The following is a 24,654-nucleotide window of genomic DNA, read 5'->3' as shown; positions in this document are numbered from 1 at the left end:
CATATTTTTTTTATACAACATTGTTCTTATTTTCTTGTATCAATTGTGTATGTAGATATGTATATGGAATCGCAGGCCATGAGAGTGACAGAGGAGTTAGACTCACACTGTAACACACCTCTAGATTGTATTAGACAAAAATTTCCCTGTCCACCCCCACTGATCGTATGTGTTGCCCACCATTGTGCATGTAGACACCTTCCTCCAACATCAACCAATAAAACTCCTAGTCAAATACCTTCAATTACAAACTGAATAATGAATTAGTTGCTGTATTTGGATGAGAATAATACATAAAATCATAATAAGAAAGGGTGTGACTGCTTCATCTATTGTATTCAACTCTTAGAAAAATAAGATGAAATTACTTGATTATCATAATTTGAATTATTTCATTTTCCAAGTTATTCAAATTGACTACATGTCAAATTTGTTTTGGAAATTATTGTTATTATTAATCCCAATTTTATGACCACATTTTGGGTTTATATGAAAAATGCCACACTCAGTACACCATACAACAACAAAAAATTATAGTGCCTGTTTGTTTCAGTTTTAAAATGGATATTTTCTTTATAATTTTGAAAATAGATTTTTCAAAACCGTTTTTTTAAAATATTACAAGTTTTTTTATATTCATTTTTTCTAAAATGATTTTGACATCTTATAACATAAACATACATTATTCAAGACCAAAACTTAGTCAAAATCGTAATTTATTAAAAAGTTGTATTTCAAAAATGATTTTTATGAAAATCTATTTGAAATAACTTCAAAATTAAGTAATTTTTTGAAATTTTGATATCCTAATTTTTTCCCCATAAATAGATGAGATATCCAAAATCACATTATAAAAATAACTATTCAAACAAAATTTTCATTTGAAACTTTTATAAAAAGTTTCATAAAATTATGAATCCGTTTGTTTCAGCTTTAAAAAAATTGATTTTTTTTTATGTTTTTGAAAATAGATTTTCCAAAACTGTTTTTCAAAATATTAAAAAAAAATTATATTCGTTTTTTTTTAAAATGAAACACTAATTTTGACATCCAATAACATAATCACACATTATTGAAGATCAAAACTTAGTCAAAATTACAATTTTTAAAAAAAGTTGTATTTTAAAAATAATTTTTATAAAATTCTATTTGAAATATCTTCAAAATTAAATGATTTTTTAAAATTTTGATATCCAAATTTTTTTCATAACTAGATGAAATACCTAAAACCACATATTAAGAATAATTATTTAAACAAAATTTTCATTTGAAACTTTTATGAAAAGTTTCTTTGCAAAAAAAAAATTTCACAAAATTACATAACACTATAAAAATTATTTTAAAAAAAAACCAAAACAAATAAGTCCTATGTAACACTATAAAAATTATTTTTAAAAAAACCCAAAACAAATGGACCATAAATGTTCAAAATTTATTACTAAAAAGTACTTATTTAAAGTTCGTCAAACGGTCACCATAGTTAATTAAAGTTGAATTTTAATGGAAACTAAAACGAAGCATGGAAAATTTTAAATGAAGGTAAAATCCAAAATATTTGATGTTACATCATCAAAAATGAATAAATCAAATAACTAGATAAACAAATTTTGAAATAACTAGGTCAGAGTGTAGAATCATTATACGATGATATGATATCTCAGCTTCGTTAGCATTCCACGACTATCACCTATCATTTCCGGTGCTTTACTAATTATTTTTATAAAATAAGGATAAATAAACTTTAGACCAAAATCCATGAGAACAAACCATTAACAATATTTTCCTCATTAAAAATCTTATCAGAAAGTCCAAAGAAAGTAAAACTTACTCTCTCCGTCTTACCATAGGTATTTTCTTTCCACTTTTTAAATGTTTTAAATTATTTTTCCTTTTAGAATATCAATGTGATATTTATTATTTATTTCCACTAACTTACTCTTATTTATTGTATTTTAATTCATATAACAACTCCACTATCAATTATATATAATGTTATTTTAGTAAATGATATTCGTTTTATCATTAAAATCAACATAATTAATATTTTTTTAAATGTGTGAAAATTACAAAGATGACATCGATTGTGAGCGAAGGGAATAGTAAAAAAGAAAAAGGTGCAAATCTAAATTGTTAAACAGAAAGTTAGTCACAATATCCACCGGGTAAAGAATACTAAAAAAAATGTATTAACAAAAGAAAATCATGTCTTTTGGATTCGACCAAAGCCAAATCCACATTGGATTGAATTGCCTAACTAATAAGCAAAAAATTTCTTAATCCTATTAGAGTAAAAATGTTTCTTACTATTAAAGTGCATTCAGGGGCTTATAAAGCCTTACAAATAAAAAGAAATTAACCTAACTCACCCCACTAACATACACATGTGAGTCATGGGAAGACCAATTCAATCCTATCAGTACTCCTAATTAGTAGGAATTATTAACAAAAATAAATACTACTAAAATATGACACCTAAGCTAAGATCTTTCAACATTCCCTCCCTTAAACTAATAGCACTAATTGCTTTTGTGTAGTTGTGTTTTCTTTTGGGCCTAGGCCCTCATTCCAACCAAAAAAAAAAAATACACGAAAATTCTTCGGTAGACACAACTATAAAAAATAGTCTTACACACAATTGATCATAAATTTTAAATTAATTAAATAATATATAGAAAATTGTCTCTCTTTTATTATCAGAACCATTCCATCCCATACATTTAATTAAAAAAGAAATTATAATTAAAATAAATTTAAATTTTCCTCTCTTCTTATTAGATGTGTTTATAAATATGAATTTAGTTGTGTTTCCATGCAAGAATTCCTCATAAATACATGCATAAAAATGTATAAGTCATGAATATAATATTTAGTATTTATTTAATTCAAACTTTTTTACTTTAATATATATTATAAGCACACGTGTTCCCATCTTATTGATATGAATAACCCTATTGTTCACATTTTAATAAAAAAAATGTAATTTTTTCCTTCTAAAATTATATATGATGGATATTTCTTTAGAATTTTTTAAAATTAAAAGTGAAAGCACCGTTTGACTATATCTTAAACATTATCATATATGTTATAAATACGTGTCAAAAATGTATATGTCGTAAATATAATATATAATTAATTTAAATTTATTTTATTGCATGCATCTCAAAACATGAAAAACTCTAAAGAACATATTTTAATTAAAGCTATGTAGCTTTTCCTTCTAAAATCATATATGCTGGATGTTTTTAATATTTAAGAATTATTTAAAATTAAAAGTGAGAGCACCGTTTGACTATATTTTTATTAATTTTGAAATTTATAATTTTTATATACATATGATATAATTATTTTTTAGGAAAAGTTTTAAATATAATATTTTATAATTCAAGTCTATTTCAACATGCATATATTAAAATATTTAAAGTGTAGTAAATCTTATTTAGTCTTTTTACACTTTCTTTCATATGCATCAATCAATGATATTTAATGTTAAAGATGAGTTCACCAAGTCTATATAAACATGCTTCTAAATAACATATTCAATGAAAAAAAATGGAGACTTCAAGAAATTCTTCAGTGAAATTGGCATTTTTGTTGGCATTTTTAATCCTTGTATCAGGTCTAAACTTAATTTATTATTGGAAATTTTTTGATGTATTGTCTTTTTATTTTTCACTTCGTATGCCAATAAACTTGTTCATATTTGTTTTATACAACATTGTTCTTATTTTCTTGTATCATTTGTGTATGTAGATATGTATATGGAATCGCATGCCATGAGAGTGACAGAGGAGTTAGACTCAAACTGTAACACACCTCTAGATTGTATTAGACAAAGATTTCCCTGTCCACCCCCACTGATCGTATGTGTTGCCCACCATTGTGCATGTAGACACCTTCCACCAACATCAACCAATAAAACTCCTAGTCCAATACCTTCAATTACAAACTGAATAATGAATTAGTTGCTGTATTTGGATGAGAATAATACATAAAATCATAATAAGAAAGGGTGTGACTGCTTCATCTTTTGTATTCAACTCTTAGAAAAATAAGATGAAATTACTTGATTATCATAATTTGAATTATTTCATTTTCCAAGTTACTCAAATTGACTACATGTCAAATTTGTTTTGGAAATTATTGTTATTATTAATCCCAATTTTATGACCACATTTTGGGTTTATATGAAAAATGCCACACTCCGCACACCATACAACAACAAAAAATTATAGTGCCTGTGTGTTTCAGTTTTAAAATGGATATTTTCTTTATAATTTTGAAAATAGATTTTTCAAAACCGTTTTTTTAAAATATTACAAGTTTTTTTATATTCATTTTTTCTAAAATGATTTTGACATCTTATAACATAAACATACATTATTCAAGACCAAAACTTAGTCAAAATCGTAATTTATTAAAAAGTTGTATTTCAAAAATGATTTTTATGAAAATCTATTTGAAATAACTTCAAAATTTAGTAATTTTTTGAAATTTCGATATCCTAATTTTTATCCCATAAATAGATGAGTTATCCAAAATCACATTATAAAAATAACTATTCAAACAAAATTTTCATTTGAAACTTTTATAAAAAGTTTCTTTGTAAAAAAAAGTTTCATAAAATAATGAATCTGTTTGTTTCAGCTTTAAAAAAATAGATTTTTTTTATATTTTTGAAAATAGATTTTCCAAAACTGTTTTTCAAAATATTAAAAAAAAATTATATTCGTTTTTTTTTAAAAATGAATACTAATTTTGACATCCAATAACATAATCACACATTATTGAAGATCAAAACTTAGTCAAAATTACAATTTTTAAAAAAAGTTGTAATTTAAAAATAATTTTTATAAAATTGTATTTGAAATATCTTCAAAATTAAGTGATTTTTTAAAATTTTGATATCCAAATTTTTTTCATAACTAGATGAAATACCTAGAACCACATATTAAGAATAATTATTTAAACAAAATTTTCATTTGAAACTTTTATGAAAAGTTTCTTTGCAAAAATAATTTTCACAAAATTACATAACATTATAAAAATTATTTAAAAAAAAACAAAACAAATAAGTCCTATGTAACACTATAAAAATTATTTTTAAAAAAACCCAAAACAAATGGACCATAAATGTTCAAAATTTATTACTAAAAAGTACTTATTTAAAGTTCGTCAAACGGTCACCATAGTAAATTAAAGTTGAATTTTAATGGAAACTAAAACGAAGCATGGAAAATTTTAAATGAAGGTAAAATCCAAAATATTTGATGTTACATCATCAAAAATGAATAAATCAAATAACTAGATAAACAAATTTTGAAATAACTAAGTCAGAGTGTTGAATCATTATACGATGATATGATATCTCAGCTTCGTTAGCATTCCACGACTATCACCTATCATTTCCGGTGCTTTACTAATTATTTTTATACAATAAGGATAAATAGACTTTAGACAAAAATCCATGAGAACAAACCATTAACAATATTTTCCTCATTAAAAATCTTATCAGAAAGTCCAAAGAAAGTAAAACTTACTCTCTCCGTCTTACCATATGTATTTTCTTTCCAATTTTTATATGTTTTAAATTATTTTTCCTTTTAGAATATCAATGTGATATTTATTATTTATTTCCACTAACTTACTCTTATTTATTGTATTTTAATTCATATAACAACTCCACTATCAATTATAAATAAGGTTATTTTAGTAAATGATATTCGTTTTATCATTAAAATCAACATAATTAATATTTTTTTAAATGTGTGAAAATTACAAAGATGACATCGATTGTGAGCGAAGGGAATAGTAAAAAAGAAAAAGGTGCAAATCTAAATTGTTAAACAGAAAGTTAGTCACAATATCCACCGGGTAAAGAATACTAAAAAAAAATGTATTAACAAAAGAAAATCATGTCTTTTGGATTCGACCAAAGCCAAATCCACATTGGATTGAATTGCCTAACTAATAAGCAAAAAATTTCTTAATCCTATTAGAGTAAAAATGTTTCTTACTATTAAAGTGCATTCAGGGGCTTATAAAGCCTTACAAATAAAAAGAAATTAACCTAACTCACCCCACTAACATACACATGTGAGTCATGGGAAGACCAATTCAATCCTATCAGTACTCCTAATTAGTAGGAATTATTAACAAAAATAAATACTACTAAAATATGACAACTAAGCTAAGCACTTTCAACATTCCCTCCCTTAAACTAATAGCACTAATTGCTTTTGTGTAGTTGTGTTTTCTTTTGGGCCTAGGCCCTCATTCCAACCAAAAAAAAAATACACGAAAATTCTTCGGTAGACACAACTATAAAAAATAGTCTTACACACAATTGATCATAAATTTTTAATTAATTAAATAATATATAGAAAATTGTCTCTCCTTTATTATCAGAACCATTCCATCCCATACATTTAATTAAAAAAGAAATTATAATTAAAATAAATTTAAATTTTCCTCTCTTCTTATTAGATGTGTTTATAAATATGAATTTAGTTGTGTTTCCATGCAATAATTCCTCATAAATACATGCATAAAAATGTATAAGTCATGAATATAATATTTAGTATTTATTTAATTAAAACTTTTTTACTTTAATATATATTATAAGCACACGTGTTCCCATCTTATTGATATGAATAACCCTATTGTTCACATTTTAATAAAAAAAATGTAATTTTTTCCTTCTAAAATTATATATGATGGATATTTCTTTAGAATTTTTTAAAATTAAAAGTGAAAGCACCGTTTGACTATATCTTAAACATTATCATATATGTTATAAATACGTGTCAAAAATGCATATGTCGTAAATATAATATATAATTAATTTAAATTTATTTTATTGCATGCATCTCAAAACATGAAAAACTCTAAAGAACATATTTTAATTAAAGCTATGTAGCTTTTCCTTCTAAAATCATATATGCTGGATGTTTTTAATATTTAAGAATTATTTAAAATTAAAAGTGAGAGCACCGTTTGACTATATTTTAATTAATTTTGAAATTTATAATTTTTATATACATATGATATAATTATTTTTTAGGAAAAGTTTTAAATATAATATTTTATAATTCAAGTCTATTTCAACATGCATATATTAAAATATTTAAAGTGTAGTAAATCTTATTTAGTCTTTTTACACTTTCTTTCATATGCATCAATCAATGATATTTAATGTTAAAGATGAGTTCACCAAGTCTATATAAACATGCTTCTAAATAACATATTCAATGAAAAAAAATGGAGACTTCAAGAAATTCTTCAGTGAAATTGGCATTTTTGTTGGCATTTTTAATCCTTGTATCAGGTCTAAACTTAATTTATTATTGGAAATTTTTTGATGTATTGTCTTTTTATTTTTCACTTCGTATGCCAATAAACTTGTTCATATTTGTTTTATACAACATTGTTCTTATTTTCTTGTATCATTTGTGTATGTAGATATGTATATGGAATCGCAGGCCATGAGAGTGACAGAGGAGTTAGACTCAAACTGTAACACACCTCTAGATTGTATTAGACAAAGATTTCCCTGTCCACCCCCACTGATCGTATGTGTTGCCCACCATTGTGCATGTAGACACCTTCCACCAACATCAACCAATAAAACTCCTAGTCCAATACCTTCAATTACAAACTGAATAATGAATTAGTTGCTGTATTTGGATGAGAATAATACATAAAATCATAATAAGAAAGGGTGTGACTGCTTCATCTTTTGTATTCAACTCTTAGAAAAATAAGATGAAATTACTTGATTATCATAATTTGAATTATTTCATTTTCCAAGTTATTCAAATTCCCTACATGTCAAATTTGTTTTGGAAATTATTGTTATTATTAATCCCAATTTTATGACCACATTTTGGGTTTATATGAAAAATGCCACACTCAGCACACCATACAACAACAAAAAATTATAGTGCCTGTTTGTTTCAGTTTTAAAATGGATATTTTCTTTATAATTTTGAAAATAGATTTTTCAAAACCGTTTTTTTAAAATATTACAAGTTTTTTTATATTCATTTTTTCTAAAATGATTTTGACATCTTATAACATAAACATACATTATTCAAGACCAAAACTTAGTCAAAATCGTAATTTATTAAAAAGTTGTATTTCAAAAATGATTTTTATGAAAATCTATTTGATATAACTTCAAAATTTAGTAATTTTTTGAAATTTCGATATCCTAATTTTTTTCCCATAAATAGATGAGTTATCCAAAATCACATTATAAAAATAACTATTCGAACAAAATTTTCATTTGAAACTTTTATAAAAAGTTTCTTTGTAAAAAAAAGTTTCATAAAATTATGAATCTGTTTGTTTCAGCTTTAAAAAAATAGATTTTTATTATATTTTTGAAAATAGATTTTCCAAAACTGTTTTTCCAAATATTAAAAAAAAATTATATTCGTTTTTTTTTTTAAATGAAAACTAATTTTGACATCCAATAACATAATCACACATTATTGAAGATCAAAACTTAGTCAAAATTACAATTTTTAAAAAAAATTGTAATTTAAAAATAAGTTTTATAAAATTGTATTTGAAATATCTTCAAAATTAAGTGATTTTTTAAAATTTTGATATCCAAATTTTTTTCATAACTAGATGAAATACCTAGAACCACATATTAAGAATAATTATTTAAACAAAATTTTCATTTGAAACTTTTATGAAAAGTTTCTTTGCAAAAATAATTTTCACAAAATTACATAACATTATAAAAATTATTTAAAAAAAAACAAAACAAATAAGTCCTATGTAACACTATAAAAATTATTTTTAAAAAAACCCAAAACAAATGGACCATAAATGTTCAAAATTTATTACTAAAAAGTACTTATTTAAAGTTCGTCAAACGGTCACCATAGTAAATTAAAGTTGAATTTTAATGGAAACTAAAACGAAGCATGGAAAATTTTAAATGAAGGTAAAATCCAAAATATTTGATGTTACATCATCAAAAATGAATAAATCAAATAACTAGATAAACAAATTTTGAAATAACTAAGTCAGAGTGTTGAATCATTATACGATGATATGATATCTCAGCTTCGTTAGCATTCCACGACTATCACCTATCATTTCCGGTGCTTTACTAATTATTTTTATACAATAAGGATAAATAGACTTTAGACAAAAATCCATGAGAACAAACCATTAACAATATTTTCCTCATTAAAAATCTTATCAGAAAGTCCAAAGAAAGTAAAACTTACTCTCTCCGTCTTACCATATGTATTTTCTTTCCAATTTTTATATGTTTTAAATTATTTTTCCTTTTAGAATATCAATGTGATATTTATTATTTATTTCCACTAACTTACTCTTATTTATTGTATTTTAATTCATATAACAACTCCACTATCAATTATAAATAAGGTTATTTTAGTAAATGATATTCGTTTTATCATTAAAATCAACATAATTAATATTTTTTTAAATGTGTGAAAATTACAAAGATGACATCGATTGTGAGCGAAGGGAATAGTAAAAAAGAAAAAGGTGCAAATCTAAATTGTTAAACAGAAAGTTAGTCACAATATCCACCGGGTAAAGAATACTAAAAAAAAATGTATTAACAAAAGAAAATCATGTCTTTTGGATTCGACCAAAGCCAAATCCACATTGGATTGAATTGCCTAACTAATAAGCAAAAAATTTCTTAATCCTATTAGAGTAAAAATGTTTCTTACTATTAAAGTGCATTCAGGGGCTTATAAAGCCTTACAAATAAAAAGAAATTAACCTAACTCACCCCACTAACATACACATGTGAGTCATGGGAAGACCAATTCAATCCTATCAGTACTCCTAATTAGTAGGAATTATTAACAAAAATAAATACTACTAAAATATGACAACTAAGCTAAGCACTTTCAACATTCCCTCCCTTAAACTAATAGCACTAATTGCTTTTGTGTAGTTGTGTTTTCTTTTGGGCCTAGGCCCTCATTCCAACAAAAAAAAAAATACACGAAAATTCTTCGGTAGACACAACTATAAAAAATAGTCTTACACACAATTGATCATAAATTTTTAATTAATTAAATAATATATAGAAAATTGTCTCTCCTTTATTATCAGAACCATTCCATCCCATACATTTAATTAAAAAAGAAATTATAATTAAAATAAATTTAAATTTTCCTCTCTTCTTATTAGATGTGTTTATAAATATGAATTTAGTTGTGTTTCCATGCAAGAATTCCTCATAAATACATGCATAAAAATGTATAAGTCATGAATATAATATTTAGTATTTATTTAATTCAAACTTTTTTACTTTAATATATATTATAAGCACACGTGTTCCCATCTTATTGATATGAATAACCCTATTGTTCACATTTTAATAAAAAAAATGTAATTTTTTCCTTCTAAAATTATATATGATGGATATTTCTTTAGAATTTTTTAAAATTAAAAGTGAAAGCACCGTTTGACTATATCTTAAACATTATCATATATGTTATAAATACGTGTCAAAAATGTATATGTCGTAAATATAATATATAATTAATTTAAATTTATTTTATTGCATGCATCTCAAAACATGAAAAACTCTAAAGAACATATTTTAATTAAAGCTATGTAGCTTTTCCTTCTAAAATCATATATGCTGGATGTTTTTAATATTTAAGAATTATTTAAAATTAAAAGTGAGAGCACCGTTTGACTATATTTTTATTAATTTTGAAATTTATAATTTTTATATACATATGATATAATTATTTTTTAGGAAAAGTTTTAAATATAATATTTTATAATTCAAGTCTATTTCAACATGCATATATTAAAATATTTAAAGTGTAGTAAATCTTATTTAGTCTTTTTACACTTTCTTTCATATGCATCAATCAATGATATTTAATGTTAAAGATGAGTTCACCAAGTCTATATAAACATGCTTCTAAATAACATATTCAATGAAAAAAAATGGAGACTTCAAGAAATTCTTCAGTGAAATTGGCATTTTTGTTGGCATTTTTAATCCTTGTATCAGGTCTAAACTTAATTTATTATTGGAAATTTTTTGATGTATTGTCTTTTTATTTTTCACTTCGTATGCCAATAAACTTGTTCATATTTGTTTTATACAACATTGTTCTTATTTTCTTGTATCATTTGTGTATGTAGATATGTATATGGAATCGCATGCCATGAGAGTGACAGAGGAGTTAGACTCAAACTGTAACACACCTCTAGATTGTATTAGACAAAGATTTCCCTGTCCACCCCCACTGATCGTATGTGTTGCCCACCATTGTGCATGTAGACACCTTCCACCAACATCAACCAATAAAACTCCTAGTCCAATACCTTCAATTACAAACTGAATAATGAATTAGTTGCTGTATTTGGATGAGAATAATACATAAAATCATAATAAGAAAGGGTGTGACTGCTTCATCTTTTGTATTCAACTCTTAGAAAAATAAGATGAAATTACTTGATTATCATAATTTGAATTATTTCATTTTCCAAGTTACTCAAATTGACTACATGTCAAATTTGTTTTGGAAATTATTGTTATTATTAATCCCAATTTTATGACCACATTTTGGGTTTATATGAAAAATGCCACACTCCGCACACCATACAACAACAAAAAATTATAGTGCCTGTGTGTTTCAGTTTTAAAATGGATATTTTCTTTATAATTTTGAAAATAGATTTTTCAAAACCGTTTTTTTAAAATATTACAAGTTTTTTTATATTCATTTTTTCTAAAATGATTTTGACATCTTATAACATAAACATACATTATTCAAGACCAAAACTTAGTCAAAATCGTAATTTATTAAAAAGTTGTATTTCAAAAATGATTTTTATGAAAATCTATTTGAAATAACTTCAAAATTTAGTAATTTTTTGAAATTTCGATATCCTAATTTTTATCCCATAAATAGATGAGTTATCCAAAATCACATTATAAAAATAACTATTCAAACAAAATTTTCATTTGAAACTTTTATAAAAAGTTTCTTTGTAAAAAAAAGTTTCATAAAATAATGAATCTGTTTGTTTCAGCTTTAAAAAAATAGATTTTTTTTATATTTTTGAAAATAGATTTTCCAAAACTGTTTTTCAAAATATTAAAAAAAAATTATATTCGTTTTTTTTTAAAAATGAATACTAATTTTGACATCCAATAACATAATCACACATTATTGAAGATCAAAACTTAGTCAAAATTACAATTTTTAAAAAAAGTTGTAATTTAAAAATAATTTTTATAAAATTGTATTTGAAATATCTTCAAAATTAAGTGATTTTTTAAAATTTTGATATCCAATTTTTTTTCATAACTAGATGAAATACCTAGAACCACATATTAAGAATAATTATTTAAACAAAATTTTCATTTGAAACTTTTATGAAAAGTTTCTTTGCAAAAATAATTTTCACAAAATTACATAACATTATAAAAATTATTTAAAAAAAAACAAAACAAATAAGTCCTATGTAACACTATAAAAATTATTTTTAAAAAAACCCAAAACAAATGGACCATAAATGTTCAAAATTTATTACTAAAAAGTACTTATTTAAAGTTCGTCAAACGGTCACCATAGTAAATTAAAGTTGAATTTTAATGGAAACTAAAACGAAGCATGGAAAATTTTAAATGAAGGTAAAATCCAAAATATTTGATGTTACATCATCAAAAATGAATAAATCAAATAACTAGATAAACAAATTTTGAAATAACTAAGTCAGAGTGTAGAATCATTATACGATGATATGATATCTCAGCTTCGTTAGCATTCCACGACTATCACCTATCATTTCCGGTGCTTTACTAATTATTTTTATAAAATAAGGATAAATAAACTTTAGACCAAAATCCATGAGAACAAACCATTAACAATATTTTCCTCATTAAAAATCTTATCAGAAAGTCCAAAGAAAGTAAAACTTACTCTCTCCGTCTTACCATAGGTATTTTCTTTCCACTTTTTATATGTTTTAAATTATTTTTCCTTTTAGAATATCAATGTGATATTTATTATTTATTTCCACTAACTTAATCTTATTTATTGTATTTTAATTCATATAACAACCCCATTATCAATTATATATAATGTTATTTTAGTAAATGATATTCATTTTATCATTAAAATCAACATAATTAATATTTTTTTAAATGTGTGAAAATTACAAAGATGACATCGATTGTGAGCGAAGGGAATAGTAAAAAAGAAAAAGGTGCAAATCTAAATTGTTAAATAGAAAGTTAGTCACAATATCCACCGGGTAAAGAATACTAAAAAAAATGTATTAACAAAAGAAAATCATGTCTTTTGGATTCGACCAAAGCCAAATCCACATTGGATTGAATTGCCTAACTAATAAGCAAAAAATTTCTTAATCCTATTAGAGTAAAAATGTTTCTTACTATTAAAGTGCAATCAGGGGCTTATAAAGCCTTACAAATAAAAAGAAATTAACCTAACTCACCCCACTAACATACACATGTGAGTCATGGGAAGACCAATTCAATCCTATCAGTACTCCTAATTAGTAGGAATTATTAACAAAAATAAATACTACTAAAATATGACACCTAAGCTAAGCACTTTCAACATTCCCTCCCTTAAACTAATAGCACTAATCGCTTTTGTGTAGTTGTGTTTTCTTTTGGGCCTAGGCCCTCATTCCAACCAAAAAAAAAATACACGAAAATTCTTCGGTAGACACAACTATAAAAAATAGTCTTACACACAATTGATCATAAATTTTAAATTAATTAAATAATATATAGAAAATTGTCTCTCCTTTATTATCAGAACCATTCCATCCCATACATTTAATTAAAAAAGAAATTATAATTAAAATAAATTAAAATTTTCCTCTCTTCTTATTAGATGTGTTTATAAATATGAATTTAGTTGTGTTTCTATGCAAGAATTCCTCATAAATACATGCATAAAAATGTATAAGTCATGAATATAATATTTAGTATTTATTTAATTCAAACTTTTTTACTTTAATATATATTATAAGCACACGTGTTCCCATCTTATTGATATGAATAACCCTATTGTTCACATTTTAATAAAAAAAATGTAATTTTTTCCTTCTAAAATTATATATGATGGATATTTCTTTAGAATTTTTTAAAATTAAAAGTGAAAGCACCGTTTGACTATATCTTAAACATCATCATATATGTTATAAATACGTGTCAAAAATGTATATGTCGTAAATATAATATATAAATAATTTAAATTTATTTTATTGCATGCATCTCAAAACATGAAAAACTCTAAAGAACATATTTTAATTAAAGCTATGTAGCTTTTCCTTCTAAAATCATATATGCTGGATGTTTTTAATATTTAAGAATTATTTAAAATTAAAAGTGAGAGCACCGTTTGACTATATTTTAATTAATTTTGAAATTTATAATTTTTATATACATATGATATAATTATTTTTTAGGAAAAGTTTTAAATATAATATTTTATAATTCAAGTCTATTTCAACATGCATATATTAAAATATTTAAAGTGTAGTAAATCTTATTTAGTCTTTTTACACTTTCTTTCATATGCATCAATCAATGATATTTAATGTTAAAGATGAGTTCACCAAGTCTATATAAACATGCTTCTAAGTAACATATTCAATGAAAAAAAATGGAGACTTCAAGAAATTCTTCAGTGAAATTGGCATTTTTGTTGGCATTTTTAATCCTTGTATCAGGTCTAAACTTAATTTATTATTGGAAAATTTTTGATGTATTATCTTTTTATTTTTCACTTCGTATGCCAATAAACTTGTTCATATTTGTTTTATACAACATTGTTCTTATTTTCTTGTATCATTTGTGTATGTAGATATGTATATGGAATCGCAGGCCATGAGAGTGACAGAGGAGTTAGACTCAAACTGTAACACACCTCTAGATTGTATTAGACAAAGATTTCCCTGTCCACCCCCACTGATCGTATGTGTTGCCCACCATTGTGCATGTAGACACCTTCCACCAACATCAACCAATAAAACTCCTAGTCCAATACCTTCAATTACAAACTGAATGTAACACCCCATACATAACTGACTAGTATATTATGCATGAAACGTTAAAATTGATATTGAGTACATACAGAAGCTATAGATATAGAAAGACCCATATAAAATTCAACATGAAATTCTAATAAGAATTACAAAGCATGTGTCTTCAATGGATCTGCACAGCGGAAAATGAGATCTGACGAGGTCTTCGAGCCAACACTACTTCAACTACTCAATCCGAACCTGCTATCTGCCGAAAGCTACTAAACTGCACCTGAAACAAATATAAGTTGATTGGGGTGAGATTACTAAATCTCAGTGAGTCCTCCTATCCTATGGGTACACTCGGATCTACAGGGTACATGCATCAAAGCCGAATCCACCATTGATTCGGGGTTATCCTCACATCCGGTACAAGTACGGAAAAAACAAGGAATCGTCCACCATAGGACTCATCATATCACAGGTATGTCACAAACAAGTATGCAAAACCCGTATCCATATACGGGGAATCAAGAAGTGTAATAAACCTCGGCTAGATTATGGAACGAACGCACCCTCGATGAGTCCACCCATGCCTAGTGTCAAGGGACTTGTACAAGCTCACTGCAAGATGATTAAACGGGTTCGCACAAGCCTAAGTGGCCGCGAGATGACATTAGCCTAAATGGCGTCATTGTCCCATTAACCTTCTTTACGCAAGTGGGTTACGACGAGTACAAACCGCCACCTTGACACATGGTCCCACCGGGCGAAAGCCTAGTATTAGTCTACATGACTTTACTAGAGGTGAGTTACAATCATTATGTAATAGCCTACATGGCCACATAACCCCACCATACCGAGCACGCAAGTGTGTCAACGTCAATGAGTATAAGCCCCTCACGGCACTCACGAGCACACTGCAACGGTAGCTCAGGTGCGCGACCTCTGATCATAACATCGGACTATTCCACGGACCACATGATCCAGGATAATACCTTACATCATAGTAAGAGGTATATCCCAACCTAGCCCCCGGCCACTTTGATTCAAGCATACGTACACGCATCAAGTGTAATATCATAATACAAACCAATCCGAATGTTCAACCAAAACATTTGGATATCACCACATTTTCATGTTCCATCACATTGCATTCATCAAGCATTAAGGAACAAATAATGGTAGTTACACTATCACATTCAAATCATGCATAATCCACAATTTCCAACTAATCAAATGGAAGTATTAAAATTAAATACTTAACAACGTCACATACTACCAAGAGGTACGCATAAACAATAAGGGAGGAGTCCGATTACGGATGAAAACCAGAACTGCACTCAAGGGTTAAGAAAACAGAATTCTGCAATCAGCATCTTCCGCTTAGCGGCTCATGTCCGCTTAGTGGATTCGCGATACTTTATTTTTCCACAAACAACATCTTCCGCTTAGCGGCCTCATGTCCGCTTGGCGGACTCGCGATTTTCTGGAAAAAGTTCATCATCCGCTAAGCGGCCTTAGCCCGCTTAGCGGACCATAGCAGAATCAGAAAAATGCAGAACGCACCAGTTCCGCTATGGGGGTATCCTAACCCCTAGAATCCACCTGCATGTTTCAAATTACAACATATAACAGTAATATGCATCACAGACAACCAACAATTATCACATAGCATGTTTTAGCATCATGAATTTCATGGATTATTCTCACAATCCCTAAACCCGAAACATGCAATTCCCATAATTTCCCCAAAGTCTCTAACTAAGGACTCACCAAGGATTTAATGGAGGTTAAGACCATGTTCTTGCTGCCATTGGACTCCCACCATAGTCAAAGTTTCACTTCATCTTCAACAAACCCGTATCTACTCTCTTCATACTTTCAGCATGACTGACACAACTTCAAGGTCAGTTTTCTCATCCAAAACAGAAGCTATGAACGCGAACCATTAGTACAAATCGAAGAGAAATTCGTTAGCTTTCCAATGGGACCAGAATCAGCTCAATCGGATTTACGAGCAGAGAGATATACCTGATTTAGTGGAGCTGCACCATGGAATACGAAAATGGAGATGTGGACTTCTTTCTCCTCTTGCTCTTAAGTTATTCTTCCTTTCTTTCTCCACAATTTCTGATTTAGAAAGTCCAACACCAAACAATGCCTTAAGTTCTCATGCAAGTGATATTTATTGTCCAATTTGCTCCTTCAACTAATCTTCATTCACAACAATGCCATTTAGTTCCATTCTAACCAATCCTCTTTGTTTCTAACCACTCCACTAATTCTTCTAATAATCATTCTTAGATTAATTGAGAATAAGACCAATGATCTCTCTCTAATTACCATTTACTTATTTAAATGATAATTATCGGTGTCACTAGATCGGGATATTACATTCTCCCCTCTTAATTAGAATTCGTCCTCGAATTCCTTCTGTTCACCACGAAAACCAACCCCTCATATCTATCCAAGCAAGGGAAAGAATGTTACTCACACTCCTGTTTAGATGATTTCACTACTCTGTCTGATGGTCATTCCATACGAAGAGACATAACCTGCCAAAATACTTGTGTCCCACTATACATGATTAGAAACCTTAACCGTCAAGCAACACATCTATTCAGATACTTCGCCTTGACATACCTTGGGAAATATCCTTCCAGGGTCCTTGATCTTCACTGCTCTGCACTGAATCCCCAGAACTTCAGAAACCTTAGTAATCCACTCATATTGGATATCTGCTGTTCAAACTCCATTGTGTTCACCCTTGTCCAACACACTTATTGATTCACTCAGGCTCCTTGAATTACTTCCCATCCAAGCATTCTTGTCACAATATTCCGTTCTATGACGACGCTTCAAATTATTCTCTACCAAGGTCCATACGATGACATTAGGCGTTAGCCAAATATCTTGGTCCTAACTTCTGGTTTCCAAAATGTTAGGATGGTTGTCTCGAGTTTACCCCTTACTTATACAACTGAATCTCCTTACTTAACTCTCGCCTCGGTGCTAGACGTATCAATCATCACCGCAATCCATGATAACGTAGCATCTTGCAACTATAGCCTTGACATTCAACAACCTCACACAAGATTCTACTGATGAGAGGTGAAATTCCATAGCTGACCTGTAACCATTGCCCGAGTCTTCCTGCACGATCATAGTGCACAAGGCTTAACCTCAAAGAACTTGTGCCAGCTGAATGTCTCCACTAGCCTTCAGCATTCCGGCGATCACGATACTATGTCCAACCCTTGATGCTTACAAGTTTAACTGATGATCTACGAACATCGGATTACATGTCATCCACAAGGTCTCTTCCCAATCTGGCCCACCGTCGGTATCTCTCGTGGTTATGGTGAATCCCCGAGAGAGACTGACAAAACGAAATGCTGCTTCGATGAGTTCCTCTTGGGAAGATACTTCCATCCCAAGAGAAGATCCTACAATTAGTCCGTTCATTCCTACCTCAGACTTATCTAATTCTTCCTTGATCCGTTGCGCTACTCTGATTCTAACAAGTCGCACCCTTGAACTCCTCATAGTCGCATTATATCCATAATTCACTTAGTTCCCATTAATACACAATAATTCTTTATCTACAGTTGTCCAATTACAACACGTGCCAGAACTCCATATGCATCCATCATCGACTACTACTCCTTGTAGTTGCATACTCTCCAGAATCAAGCTACTACTTACTCTGCCATTTCATATAGTTCATCTACCACAACTTAGGTGCACGTTTCGATTCTCAGGACATTGAAACCCAAATACTCACTGGCTTAAAGGTTCGTCCTTGTCACTGATTTCCAGAGTGTACAACTGGTATGTCTATCATTCTAACTAATCTTGTTGCTCAACCGGTATATCGAACCCTTCACGATGTACTGCAGCTCATGGTAACCCTAGCAGTTTTATACAATTCCTACCCAACCATACACCTTCATCCTCTTAGCGTAGTATCACCTCTGATAAATCGTGCGACTTACTGATATAACAATCCTCTCATAGCCACACTCCATTCACACATTCATCCAATGTCTGTTCCATCTCTGAATCTAACACTATGCTGACTTCCTCGGCGGCTGCATCCTTCATTGCAGTGCTTCTAACAATCAGAGCATAGCCACAATGCAAGAAATTGCACTTTGCACTTGGAACATCTCTCTTATAGACTCCTTAGAAGTTCTCACACCAAAAATGTCTATGCTTTACCAAGATTCACATTTCTTTACCCAGAGTATCTACAAACACTCTACCAGATACATCACACATCGAACTAGTCCAAGATACAATTCACATATTCCATCACCGGTCGCCAATGGTACATGATAGCCACTCACCATGCTGACCAGGATATCATAACCGCACTTGAGTCCCACTCTAGACACTCATGTAAAATTGTCAACCTAACACTTCATGAAACGAGAACGTCCCCAAGGTACAATCTGTTACTAACTCACGGGACCACGATCACTCAGAGTCTCCATAAGTATAGTATCGGATCTTGATCCATCACACCATCGTCTTGTCTAGTTATTCCTCTACTATCGAGCGTGATGTATGGATCTCTATCCCACATATCTTATGAGAGTCTGGATCTGCATCTCAGGAGGATCACGTCAAAATTCTACCTTGAGCTTCGGATCACCTTTGTCCCACACATGTCGGAAAAAGATGACTCACGCATCTTTGTGCACGATAGCGATACTGTGGCATTATACCTGTCTGGTAGTACCAACATGGTGGTCTAACTCCGAGGCCATGTATCCAGGTAAACTACCTCAGTGGCGTATAATGACCCCACACGTGTATCCTATTATCACAACCGACAAGTGTCTGAACAGGCTTCCAATAGGCTCATCGTTCCTCAAGTCCTTCGAATCACACTCCTCAGGATGCTAAAACCTGAGAGTGCTACACACCAAGGTTTACTTACTCAGAAAGCCAACACGGCAAGCACGAAGATTTGAAGTTCAACTTTGGATCACCATGCAGTGCGCGTACCCACTCGTCCCACGCATGCATGAGATTCCAAGGATAATTCAGTTCAGATAGGAATACTATGGTTCCTAACAACCAACTCAACTACGATTATCCTACTGACGTTCCAGATAGATCTTAGTTCTTACTCGCCTGAACGCCCAACGCCAAGCGTAGTTCTATGGCTTCACTCGGGGTCAGACAAACAATAACTAACAAGAACTTAGGTCACTGCATTTCACGCTTCTGCATCATTTCATATTCCATCTAGCGTAGTTCTAGAACTTAAATACAAAATGATAAGAACGGAAATGCATGCCCTCTTCCACCGACAAGGTATTCAAGCTTCGTCAATCTTAAGTTACCACACTCGTACATCCCACCAACATCTACTAGGTATCCACTCTCGCTCAGGGTACTTCAAGTTGGATCAGGATCTAATACTTCATCCATCCAATTACTGTCCGTACCAGCGCAATTAGAATGGTCTAACTCTTCTGTCCGCATTTCCAGAGGCCATTTTGTCCTATCAGCTCACTCGTCACACTTAACACCGGCAACATCATCAGTACTGAATCCTACTAATTCACAGCTCAACACCTTTGGAGAATATCCCTTACAAGGCTCCTACCCAATCCTATTTGGATTTCCCTTGCTATTACCAAGACTTAGAGAAAGCTTCACTTCCTCCAGTCAAAATCCTGTGGGTTCCAGTTGTCTCGATCCACATCTTTGCATCAAACGCTCCTCTTAAATCTGACAACTCCAAGATCCCTTCAACCTACGTCGTCCAATAAATCTAGCTTCCATACACAATTCACCACCCAACTAATCCTTGCTACTTGGGTTCACGACACTTACAGGTTTACGAGTTCTCGTGGCGGCCCTGCCGTAATTCTACTGTCTCACATTCAGTCGATGAGTTGATCAAGTTCAACAACTGAATGAGATTTCAGTAAAATCAGGCTAGCAACGCACACTTGAGAGGAGGAAAAGGAATTGCTAGTGATGTCTCATGGCTCGGCCGAGAATCGACCTGCTCTGATACCAACTGTAACACCCCACACATAATTGACTAGTATATTATGCATGAAACGTTAAAAATCGGTATTTGAGTACATACAAAAGCTAAAGATACAAGAGGATCCATATAAATACAACATGAAATAATATTAATAATTACAAAACATGTGTCTTCATGGATCTGCACAGCGGAAAATAAGATCTGACGAGGTCTCCGAGCCATCACCACTTCAAGTCGTCAATCCGAATCTACTATCAGTCAAACGCTACTAAACTGCACCTGAAAAAATATAAGTTGATTGGGGTGAGATTACTAAATCTCAGTGAGTCCTCCTATCCTATGGGTCCACTCGGTTCTACAGGGTACATGCATCAACAGACCGAATCCACCATTGATTCGGGGTTATCCTCACATCCGGTACAAGTACGGAGAAAACAAGGAATCGTCCACCATAGGACTCATCGTATACAAACACACAAGTATATCACAAACAAGTATGCAAAACCCGTATCCATATACGGGGAATCAAGAAGTGTAATAAACCTCGGCTAGATTATGGAACGAACGCACCCTCGATGAGTCCACCCATGCCTAGTGTCAAGGGACTTGTACAAGCTCACTGCAAGATGGTTAAACGGGTTCGCACAAGCCTAAGTGGCCGCGAGATGACATTAGCCTAAATGGCGTCATTGTCCCATTACCCTTCTTCACGCAAGTGGGTTACACCGAGTACAAACCGCCACCTTGACGCATGGTCCCACCGGGCGAAAGCCTAGTATTAGTCTACATGACTTTACTAGAGGTGAGTTACAATCATTATGTAATAGCCTACTGTCGCACGCTCGCGAAATATGAACAGAGTCGCCACCAATATATTTATCCCAAAGGGAAAGGAATATCAGAAAACCTACAAAGGAACAGGGTCTTGCGACCAGAGAATCAAGGTACGGGAGTCGGTTACGCAAGGGGAAGGTGCTAGCACCCCTCACGCCCATCGTACTCGATGGTATCCACCTATGTTTGTTGCTATCTAAAGGGTGTATAAATCTAAAGCTTAATGCAAAGGGAATGCATGCAAAAGAAAGAAAAGAAACACGGGGAAAAGTTGTTGTGACCATCAACAAAAAGCACCAAAGGGTGGCTGCCACCTCCATCAAAGTCACAAAGGATCCTCATCCATCACAATCCTTCCTGAAAGGTGAACACTCGTGTCGAACTAGCTGAATGTAGGACTGGAGAACATCACGAAGAGGGGTGGGTTAAGTAGAGCTTGAGCCTTTATCCTTTGTTTCTCAAACCATGAACCCGGCCACGTTACAACCCTCAAAAGTCCTAATTGAAGCAGGGTTCGTTCCGAAAGCATACAAACTGTGAAATCATGTCAAACTGACTCCTAATGTTGCTTGTCACTTGTGTTAGTATCAGTACAACATTTTGACAAATAAAAACTTTTCTTTGAGATCAACATGTGCATTGCATTCTCATTATCTTCTTCAAAACAAAATCGTCTCTAAATATGAAAATAAGTACTTGATACCAAGGAAAGTTCCACATTGAAATTCCATCGAGTGATCTTACAAAGGCAAAAGTTGGTCATCCACTGAGCAAATATCTCAAACATCCATTTGGTGGAACAATTCCTTTCAATCTGGGGCATTCATCCCTTGATCTACACTAGGGCAGACCATCGCAAATCTCCATGATTCAAGCACTATCAAAGTTTTATCTCAAAAGATCATACAACCTGGGGCAAGCTAGTAACATGCCATCTCTTCATCTTCAATCAAGTGCCAGATATCGAGACAAGTGTCGAGGAGGCAAGTCAAACACCTCACCTTCGCCAACAATTTCACAAGCAATGACTTTTCCGCAAGGGCACTCTCCATCCATCCCTGGTACCTTGGAAACAAATCATTCCATTCATAGTCATGCATTAATCATGCATATCATTGCATTCTCATTGACATTTCTCCCACAACAATCCAATCATCAACAAATCAGGGGCATCCACCCCACCTTGATCCTCGATCAGAGTTTCAGAACTCCGCCTAATCTATTCCCCACAATAGCAGAAACCCTGACTATCCCATCAGTACACTGCATATAGAATTCATTGCATTGCATCTCCAGAAGTGCATAAAACAAATCAAGCATTGCATGTGAAACATAAGCCAAGTTACTCATCAGTTCTTACAAAGCATTCAATTGATATTCCACTAGATCACTCAGAGTTACCATTGTGGTGTCATCTCCCAAAGTTAACATCTTTCTTCAACCCAGAGTTGATGTTTGTTGTGTTCAACCCAGAGTTGATTTTCCTTTCATCTTTTAACCCCGAGTTAATTATATTTTCCTACTCAACCCAGAGTTGACGGTTATCTCTTGTCTTCCCCACTCAACCCAGAGTTGACGGTTACCTTTTGTCTTCCCCACTCAACCCGGAGTTGACGGTTATCTTTTATTCAACTCAGAGTTGATCCTTGTCTTTCTTTCCCACTCAACCCAGAGTTGACGGTTATCTTTTATTCAACCCAGAGTTGATCCTTGTCTTTCTTTCCCACTCAACCCAGAGTTGACGGTTATCTTTTATTCAACTCAGAGTTGATCCTTGTCTTTCTTTCCCACTCAACCCAGAGTTGACGGTTATCTTTTATTCAACTCAGAGTTGATCCTTGTCTTTCTTTCCCACTCAACCCAGAGTTGACGGTTATCTTTTATTCAACCCAGAGTTGATCCTTGTCTCTCTTTCCCACTCAACCCAGAGTTGACGGTTGTCTTTTGTTCAATCCAGAGTTGAATTACTTTCTCTCAACCCAGAGTTGATGTCTATCTCTTGTTTTCAACCCAGAGTTGATTTTCTTTCCTTCTTTCTCAACCCAGAGTTGATGCCTATATCTTGTCCTATTAATACTGATTTCCCTTTCTATTCTCAACCCAGAGTTGATGTTTACATCTTGTCCAACCCAGAGTTGACTTCCCCTTTATTCTTCGACCCAGAGTTGACCCGCTATCCTTCTTCAACCCCGAGTTGAATTCCATTTCATTTCTAACCCAGAGTTAATTTGTTCAATCCAGAATTGATACATTCTTCCCCAGCAGAGTCGCCAGCTGTCGCACGCTCGCGAAATATGAACAGAGTCGCCACCAATATATTTATCCCAAAGGGAAAGGAATATCAGAAAACCTACAAAGGAACAGGGTCTTGCGACCAGAGAATCAAGGTACGGGAGTCGGTTACGCAAGGGGAAGGTGCTAGCACCCCTCACGCCCATCGTACTCGATGGTATCCACCTATGTTTGTTGCTATCTAAAGGGTGTATAAATCTAAAGCTTAATGCAAAGGGAATGCATGCAAAAGAAAGAAAAGAAACACGGGGAAAATAAGGGTTATAAATAGTTGTGTTCAGCAAAAATGATGTCACGGGCCAAGTGGGTGTAAAAATGAACTCGGTGAACATGGCCCAACCCTGATTGTGTCTTGATCCATTTTATTTTCAGAATTAATAAAATAAATTAATAAAAAGAAAAATAAAAGGAAAATAGAATTGGGATTTAGGGTTAAGAACTGTGACCTTCGACCTTCTCTTGAACGAGTTTCGACGGCG

At 31.1% G+C, this 24,654-nt stretch overlaps 3 long non-coding RNA genes across 3 annotated transcripts; all 3 read left to right on the top strand.

Moving 5' to 3' along the window:
* The first annotated feature begins 3,531 nt into the window (after window positions 1-3,531).
* Window positions 3,532-4,076, top strand: LOC131656874 (uncharacterized). Its single transcript, XR_009300348.1, has 2 exons — window positions 3,532-3,616; window positions 3,751-4,076. It is a non-coding gene; the product is annotated as an uncharacterized LOC131656874 (long non-coding RNA).
* Window positions 4,077-7,194: 3,118 nt separating this feature from the next.
* LOC131656873 (uncharacterized) lies at window positions 7,195-7,784 on the top strand. Its single transcript, XR_009300347.1, has 2 exons — window positions 7,195-7,324; window positions 7,459-7,784. It is a non-coding gene; the product is annotated as an uncharacterized LOC131656873 (long non-coding RNA).
* A 3,163-nt stretch (window positions 7,785-10,947) lies between these two features.
* LOC131656872 (uncharacterized) lies at window positions 10,948-11,492 on the top strand. Its single transcript, XR_009300346.1, has 2 exons — window positions 10,948-11,032; window positions 11,167-11,492. It is a non-coding gene; the product is annotated as an uncharacterized LOC131656872 (long non-coding RNA).
* The last annotated feature ends 13,162 nt before the right edge of the window (window positions 11,493-24,654 follow it).

Source organism: Vicia villosa, linkage group LG3 (genome assembly GCF_029867415.1).
Source record: "Vicia villosa cultivar HV-30 ecotype Madison, WI linkage group LG3, Vvil1.0, whole genome shotgun sequence".
NCBI classification, from domain to species: domain Eukaryota; kingdom Viridiplantae; phylum Streptophyta; class Magnoliopsida; order Fabales; family Fabaceae; genus Vicia; species Vicia villosa.
Note: the sequence above shows the minus strand (reverse complement) of the source record. Positions and strands in the feature narration are given on the sequence as shown.